The sequence below is a fragment of the Haliotis cracherodii genome, unplaced genomic scaffold, assembly GCF_022045235.1.
Source record: "Haliotis cracherodii isolate W230 unplaced genomic scaffold, xgHalCrac1.p SCAF_12, whole genome shotgun sequence".
Lineage (NCBI taxonomy): Eukaryota > Metazoa > Mollusca > Gastropoda > Lepetellida > Haliotidae > Haliotis > Haliotis cracherodii.
The window spans coordinates 33,045,630-33,054,177 of NW_027266267.1; positions in this window are offsets into that span (position 1 = coordinate 33,045,630).

Genomic DNA, 8,548 nt, shown 5'->3' on the forward strand with positions numbered 1-8,548 from the left:
TTTATGACCACTACCCAAAATCACAGAGGAAGATATTGAAAGTGTAGACAAGTAACTTTGATCAGTTACAAAACAAGTTATGAGGTGATCGTTTTCGGTTTCTTGCATTTTGTAAATATAATGTTTAAGAGAATTATTCACAGGATACAACTGAAAAAGGACTATTTCTTTTGAAAATGTAAAGTAAATCGTGCTTAGCGTTTCTGAGGGGTGTATTTATTAATTGTTGGGTTTAGAAATGTTTCCTTTATCGGAGGTCCCTTATCTACATTTGTTAAATTCAGCCAACAAGTTTGGGTGCTACCCTATACACATACACTATTTCGGTTTTACGGCGTCAGTGTGTGCACTGTATATGTGGACTGCCTATAATCACTGGCTACCTGAAAGTGGGTTCAATGATGTTTAGCTTCAGGCCAGGCATTCAGGAATGACGTCTATAATAGCCTGATATCGCCGGGGCTGTTGACTATCCCGGACACTTAAATATCCCAGTGGTGTTTGGTCATCTACAGCGTAGCACAACTGGTCATGACCTGAAGCCGATGGCAACGATGATCAGCCATAATGCTTATTGTTCACGATCCTTTATGATAATATTTCTTTGAATAGTGTAATAATACATAGAGCACATTTGCTTCTCCTGGTCACCTAACATGTTTAACTCATCGACTGACCTGACAAAGGGGATATTTTCACAAATCTTGCAGCAACGAGTGAAAAATGGCAACTTTGTCAGGTCACAAGATTATTTGACAAGACAGGACATTAAACGTTCTACCTGTTATATGATTTATTATTAATCTTCACAATTATTCTCTGTAAAAATAGTTCAATTTAGGCAGAGATTAGGCAGAAAATATTTTTCCTTATAAATTCGATATCTCACGCCAGTGAAATAACATGTAACATAAAATTTCTAAAAGGAGCATAACCTCACTCACTACCCCCTTACGTCACAGATGCAAAGCGAATATAATGCTTGTGAAGATCTTGTTTGGTTTCCTAAAGACAGTGTGTGTAAATGTCTCTCGCTTTCATGAGATTCCTTCAGTTCTGCCATGTAGTTGTAAAAGTGAATGACCTCTCATGATTTTTGTATGACGTACGGGTTTATTATCTTACACCTGTATCTTCAACACGTGGGTAATAAAACAAGTTATGTTTTTAATTGCATGTGATTATGTCAGTTGAATCAAGATTCTAGATCAGAAACAAAAACTGGTATCCGTATTGGAAAACAAGATGGCGTCCCCTTCAAAGACAGCACAGGTTTTTACTTTCTATCTGGAATCGTTTTTTTTCAATCGAGTTCACTTTCGCTTATGAATCACTATCAAAGAGTGTTGATAGCAGGTGTTCGCGAAAAGGTGAGCGTATCCTGCCCCACCACCGGTCACAAACACATGCGAAGGCAAGTTAATTGCTTACATAGGGAATTGCATCAGACTTTGTCACTGATGCGTCACATTTGGAGACGTCCTCCTTATGTTTACCATAGAACGTTTTGAAAGCTTTACTGAGAACCAAAGAGCAGACTTCAAGCCATCATGAATACAGCTGCGAGGATTATATTAAGATCTTCCAAGTTTCGATGTCTTCCAATACCTCCCAACATTAAATGGAGCTCCTCTGGCTGCCAGATGCTGTGTGAGTTACTCAGTGCTGTGTGAGTCAACTGCAGCGTGGTCATCAATGCCTACAAGTGTTATGTCAGCCTTCCACCTATATGTAGCTACGCCAGAGAACTCTCACCGAATTATTCTCCTTAACGAACTCTCTGATCTAAACTACAGCTCTCCACGGTCCCCGTGTTATCGCTTGTACTTTAGGTACAAGAACATTCTCATACGCTGCAGTGCTTCTGTGGAACAATCTGCCGAAAAATCTGAAATCAACTCCATCATTTCTTTCAAATCTCAGCTTAAGACATGTCTGTTTCAACAATATTCGAGGATTTAGATCGATGTGATACAGCTTGAATGATGCCAAATGCTCACTGACTCAATCACCTATACCTTGGGTGATTAAAACGTTCGAACACCAAATGACACGGGTACTGCATTGTAGCGTCTTTGCGTGACATCATCAATGGAATGTTGCTGCACGTTTGAAATTGAGGAAAACAGGAAAGTGCGAAAGAATATAGATACTCATTATGTTTTATTATAGACAAACGATAAACTCTATATGTAGCTAAGTGTTTAAAAAAAAGTGACATATATATAAACATAAAAATGAGGCGAATGTTCACTCGGTGTACATGTAATACATAATAAAAAAATAAAGTCCACGTTAGTCCAACATCTTCTTCATATCAGTTTCAGACAAGATATAATGAAGATGTTGGACTAACGTGGACTTTATTATTTTATTATATATATATATATATATATATATATATATATATATATATATATATATATATATATATATATATATATATATATGTATAAATATATATATTTTTACCTGAACACTGGTAACATAATAAATTACTCAGACAAGCGGCCATTCTTCAAATAAGCATACTTTCTCCACAGAAACATTATACAAAAGATACAAGGATTTTTTTGCATTATCGCACATGTGACTCGTCATTAAACAAGGTCAACAAAGAATGGTTCATCCAAACCGTCATCAATACAATCCTTAAAATAGGAGACACAGCTTAAAGGAAATCCACATACTATCGATGTTCGTCAATGTTTTTTTAACACCGGTGACAAGATTGATGGCATTAATAGTTTTACCCCTTGTAGAAGTAAATAAACCTATATTTGTTCCATAGAAACAAAGGCCTCTCATTAGGGGACGAATAATGGTGAGTTTTGTTGTGCTATTTTTCGTCAGAGAGTGCTTAACAACACACGAAGGTTTTCTTAATTGATAGTATAAGATGTCTCCTATTGGATCCAACATTAAGGCAAGACACCCTACTCTTGTCTGTACTAAAGACCTCATGTGTTTCCCCTCATAATCAATTGAAATAATTTCTGTTTTCAACACAGCATAAATGAGTCTGAGTTTGGAATGCACAGTGATGTATCTCACTTTCAAATTGATAAATATTCTGAAACTGTCCCCCTCTGACTTAAACCGAGTCACCTTCTTTTTGCTTGAACCACCCTTGCTATTACAGAAGATGATTTGTCGTTCTTGGTCCACGGTCATGCGTCTCACGTAATGTTTCCGAATCACTTTGACAGAATTGTTCTCCCAAGAGTAAGCCAAAATCTGTTTTAAACGATTCGCGATGAGAAGCTTCCTCGATTTTGACACATATACAATGTCTACAACTGGGTAGAATGAAATTTTACGGAATTTTTTCATCGTCCTTTTTTTAAAGTCAAACTCATACAGATATGTTCTGTTCCGGGACTTTGCAGCATTTCGTGGGTAGGGGCTCACAATTATTCTAGGCATATTCAGTGGAGACTGTTCTTGGCTGTTCTCCATAACTGAAAATAACAATATATATATATATACGTCACAGTACAAGGTATAATAATGGACAAAATTGGCGAGTTATTTCAGACATGTGTCTATGTGTGCCTATGACTGAGAACATATATATTTGTGGTTGGGGTGTTACAGGCAGGCACAATGTTTACAAGGGATATGATTGATATGTTCTGAGCCTCACACAGATGGGGAATATTTCATGTGCCGTGGGCAATATCGTGTTTCTCTCATCGAGTGACAGGGGAAAGGGAGAAATCTCCTTTCCCCCATCACGAGATGAGAGAAACATGATATTTCACTCGACACATGAAATATTCTATTTTTTTATATACTTTATGTGTCGTTGTCTTCCGGAAATATACATTATTTCATCACAAATGTAAAACCTTGAAACCTAAATTCTCACTACCTAAAACACAGGGACGTTCTTCATCCCTTTTTTTTGTCTTTAAGTAGTCCCGTGCTTGAATACTCTTATAAAATGTAAAATAAAAGTAACAAAAAATATGTAAGGTTACGAAAATGCTTTATCATACATTTAGATAGGATTATATACAAAATCAACTTTGGAAAAACAAACTTGAAATCTTCGAGACCACTTTTGGAAGCGAATGTTTTCAAAAGAATACACGCTGGTCAAGTAACAAAAACGGTGCTTTGCAAAATGAACAGTCTCGAATGACGATTTATATCAGAAATTTACATTTTATAACAAACATTTTCAAGAGAAGAACAAACGGCAAGAAGCGATATTAACTCCATAAATGACAATATGTCATTATTTTGCCTTGTCAATGTGGAACTAACGTAACATGGACGTCAACAGTTTGTTTACGGTCCAGGGTACCGTTCCACAAAGCGATCTTAGCGCTAAGACTGTCGTAGGTCTATGTTAAAGTATGGGAGTTACGATCGTCTTACTGCTACGATCGCTTTGTGGAACAGGTCCCAGACACTTACGATACAGGGAGACAATTTGTGGGGAGGTCATTCTTGTGTGACAATAGCTCCGTCAAAGTGTTTTGTTCACTGCAGTGTAATATCAAGTGTTATGTTCGCTGCAGTAAAATATGACCTTTCTCAACTTCAGAAAACTCGTCTTTCGCACTGAAGTATATAATAACCGACTTGATCCAACTTTTCGACATAATTCCATTCCACATTGATACACTAAGGCCAACGATGGTGGAGGGATCCCAGTTTCGCAGAAATTCTCTTGGCTGTCCCAACATTTCTTTGCAGCTGCTATGACGTCACCGTTTGAGTCAAGATGGGTTCCGGGTATAGCGTTCTTCATGTTTAGGAGCAGATGGAAGTGTGACGCAGCCAGATCAGGAGCACTACGTGTGTGCTGGTGGATTTTAAAGCCACACCCGTGGATTGTAGCCATGGCAATGGCTGATCTGTGCACTGGTGCATTGACCTGACCAAAGAGCACACCTTTTCTCAGCTTCCTTTGTGTCTGTTCGCCTCGATTCATCCCATAATTGCCTCAAACATGCTGCATAATACCTTCTGTGTATTGTCTGGACTTTCGGAAGATAGCCCACCACGATGGCAGCCTCAGCATCCCAGAACATGGAGACGATACCTTTGCAGCTGGTGGAAAGTCTTTGCATGATTGTTGTTTGAACTGGATAGTCGTGAACCCAGGTTTCATCCATAATCACACATCGTTGCAAAAATCTTTCTGGGTCAGCTTCAAACAGAGCTAGCTTATCACAAGACATGTTCGCTACGTTTTTGTTCAGATATCAAAAGCTTTGGAGCGAAACGAGTTGATATATTCCTCATTGCCAAAGGTTCTGCTATCATGAAATGTACTCCTTGTAAATGCCTACTAAACCAGCATTGAGATGCTCAGTCAGCCATCACCATATGATGAATTCTTTCATTTCAGGTGTTGTTGACGTGACAGACCTTCCAGGACGGGGATCGTCTTGACGGCTCTCCCTGCCACACTTATTATCTGCTGCCCACCTCTTTACAATGTCATTACAAAAGGGCCTCCTTCCCATGGTGTGCTCCTATCCCCGTGGATTGCTTTTGTCTGCCCTTTTATCTGCAAGTACTTGATCACTGCACGTTCCAAAGGTCACAGACCCTTATTTTACTGACTTGTCACAGCGAAACAATTTGCTCAATTGACTCCGGATTTACATCATGTAATGTGCACAACAAACAATTTGCCCCATAATGCAATTCCTTGTGTGTGAAGCTCAGAACATATCAGTCATCCGAGGTATCTCACTGACCTGTAAATAATCAAGTCTGGACCAGACAAACCATGTTTGACATTATGATCCACGCCCCTCACCTTCGGGGTACGATCACACGCAATCAACCAAGTCAACGAGCGTGAACACTCTGTCCATTTAGTCGCCAGGTACGACAACCAGAGGTTGATGCAATAGACATGCGGGAGCTCAGCAGAATCAGTTCGCCCCGGTTTGTCAGCACCATGCCCGTGCTCGTGGTTTTCTCCAAATTGAGAAACGTTCTGCACCACTTCGGGCCGTGATTTAACTGAAATACTGTTAATTGCAGCGTTAAACTCACTCACTCACGCAAGATATGCAATGATCATTACTTCGTATATCAATATTAACGGGAAAGGGTACATCTCCACGTATTCCTCCGCTTTTTAAGGTTAAGCCATTTAAAGCAATAAAGTATACTTACACATCTCCACACACCTGTGGTTCTGAGTTCGAGTCTGAATGAGTAAGGAGAACCGTGCACACTGCAAGGCTGTCGAGTTACTTTTCTTAAAAATGAAAATGTAATGTATTATTATATAAGATCAGAACGTTTATTGACATCAGGCCGTATCACACGGTACAGGATGACTTACATTATATAGTCAAATTAAAGACTTCACATTTTTAAAGATGTCCAAAGAAGGATCTTAATTAACGGTGGTAACCATAATTTGTTCCAAGCACCTACGGTATTCGGTAATAACATCAACAGTTTAAATCATAAGTCCCAAGCACGAGAATCTGATGGCACCCATGTTCAGTAGCGTGTATGCCCACCATGTGCGTTGACAACTGCCACACAACGCCTCCGCATGGACCTTGTGGTGCTTGTGAACACATGACTGGGAAGACGACGCCATTGTTGCTGCAAAATGGTGCCAAGATCTTGCAAATTCTGTGGTTGGTTCTGGAGACTTCTGCCAAGAGCATCCCAGACGTGTTCGATGGGATTGAGGTCGGGAGACCTTGACGGCCAGTCCATGACGTTGACTCCCGCATTCTGAAGGAAATTCCTTGTCAAAATTGCTCTGTGGGGTCTGGCATTGTCGTGTTGGAAGATCAAACCGGGTCCATGTGCTGCCATAAAAGGCAGAAGTTCTGGTGCCAGTACCTGGTCGCGGTAAGCAGCAGCGTTGAGGTTGCCACGGATGACTAGAAGACTGGAACGTGCATTGCCACAGAGAGCACCCCACACCCCACACTTCCGCCTCGAAATCTGTCCACTTCCTGTACACAACACTGTAGCGTAACGTTCATGACGGCGCCTCCACACCTCGCCAATTCCTCTGAGTCCATCGTAAGTGTCGCTGTGCCCACAATTGACGTTGACGTCTGTGTAATTGAGTCAGAATCGGCCCGCAGTATGGCCGCAATATGGCCGTCACATGTGATCAACCTGGCCGAGGGCGATCAGCGGTGGTACCCGTTTGCTGTAGACGCGTCTGTAAATCATAAACAGTCAACTAAACAGTCATAAACTACAACCCATCGTCCTTGCGACTTCAGCTACGGACGTTCCCGTCTGCAACATGCCGATGTCACGTTCACGTTGCACATATGAAAGGCGTGGCATGACAAATGGCCGTACAGACTTTTGTTTTCTTGTGTTTTTCCTTTTTTGTTAATGACTGCTAAAAAGAATGGCTGAAAACACATGCGGTATTATGGACACGTGACCAGTTGCACGTGAAAAACCGATTTTGCCACTATAGTGCTGTGCACATGATTTTGATCGATTCACCTGCACAAAAACGGGTGTTATCTGAAGACAATACGTGGCCATTTCTGTTTAAATACACAATAAGGGCCCACAATGATAACTGGTCAAAATGTTAATATTTTAGGAATGTGAAGTTTTTAATTTGGTTCAGTATTTATATATGATTAATAGGTGTAATGGCAACCATAATAGATGACCAATAATATGTAGTATATCAGCGGAAAAAATAACTTTGCTTCATATAAAGTGGTGAAAATGTTATGTTTCATCAAATTCATTGACGAAACCCATCCTTGGTAACAGGAGACAGAGCGACGCACCCTAAAAGAAAAGGGGTTGATGAACAATGTCAATATCGGGTTGATACAGGACAGGTAGTGGCGGTGCATTGAAGACAGCAGATGATTGAAAACATCCTGGGGGATGTTGTTCTAAATGTCAACCAAGGATTGTCCAAAGTGAGCTACTGTTATCGGCGGGTTCTGGACCTTTCGTAGCCGTCGTTACGTCTCATCTCAGACATGTTCTATTGAGGGAGAGGTCTGGAGAAACAGCCGGCTATGGCAGTACAGCAATGTTACGCTGCCTCAAAAAGTATGTTACAACACGTGCAACATGTGGGTGGGCATTCACCTGATGTTGCGTGACGTTACATCCCTGCATTGGCACAAAGGGTAGAACATGATCAGAGCTGTCCAGATGAAACCTGGACTCATATGGGATCAGTATACAATCCCAGTTTTGTCTTCTGATCCTCGGGTGCTGTCTACCCTAAGTTAGACGTACCTGACGGTGACGTGGAAGCAAAATCGGCCCATGTGTTATGATTAAAGTGAGTGAGTATCGTTTTACGCCGCTTTTAGCAATATTCCTGCAATATCACGGCGGGGGGACCCCACAAATGGGCTTCGCACATTGTATCCATGTGGGGAATCGAACCCGCGTTTTCGGCGTGACGAGCGAGCCCTTTAACCACTACCCCACCGCCCCTTGTGATTAAAGAAACAATATTTCTAGGGGCCTTCTTTCAGAGAAAAACGTGTGTAAAAATCAATCTGTATCAAACTGAAATCCCCACCAGGGCTAGAAATAACCCATTATA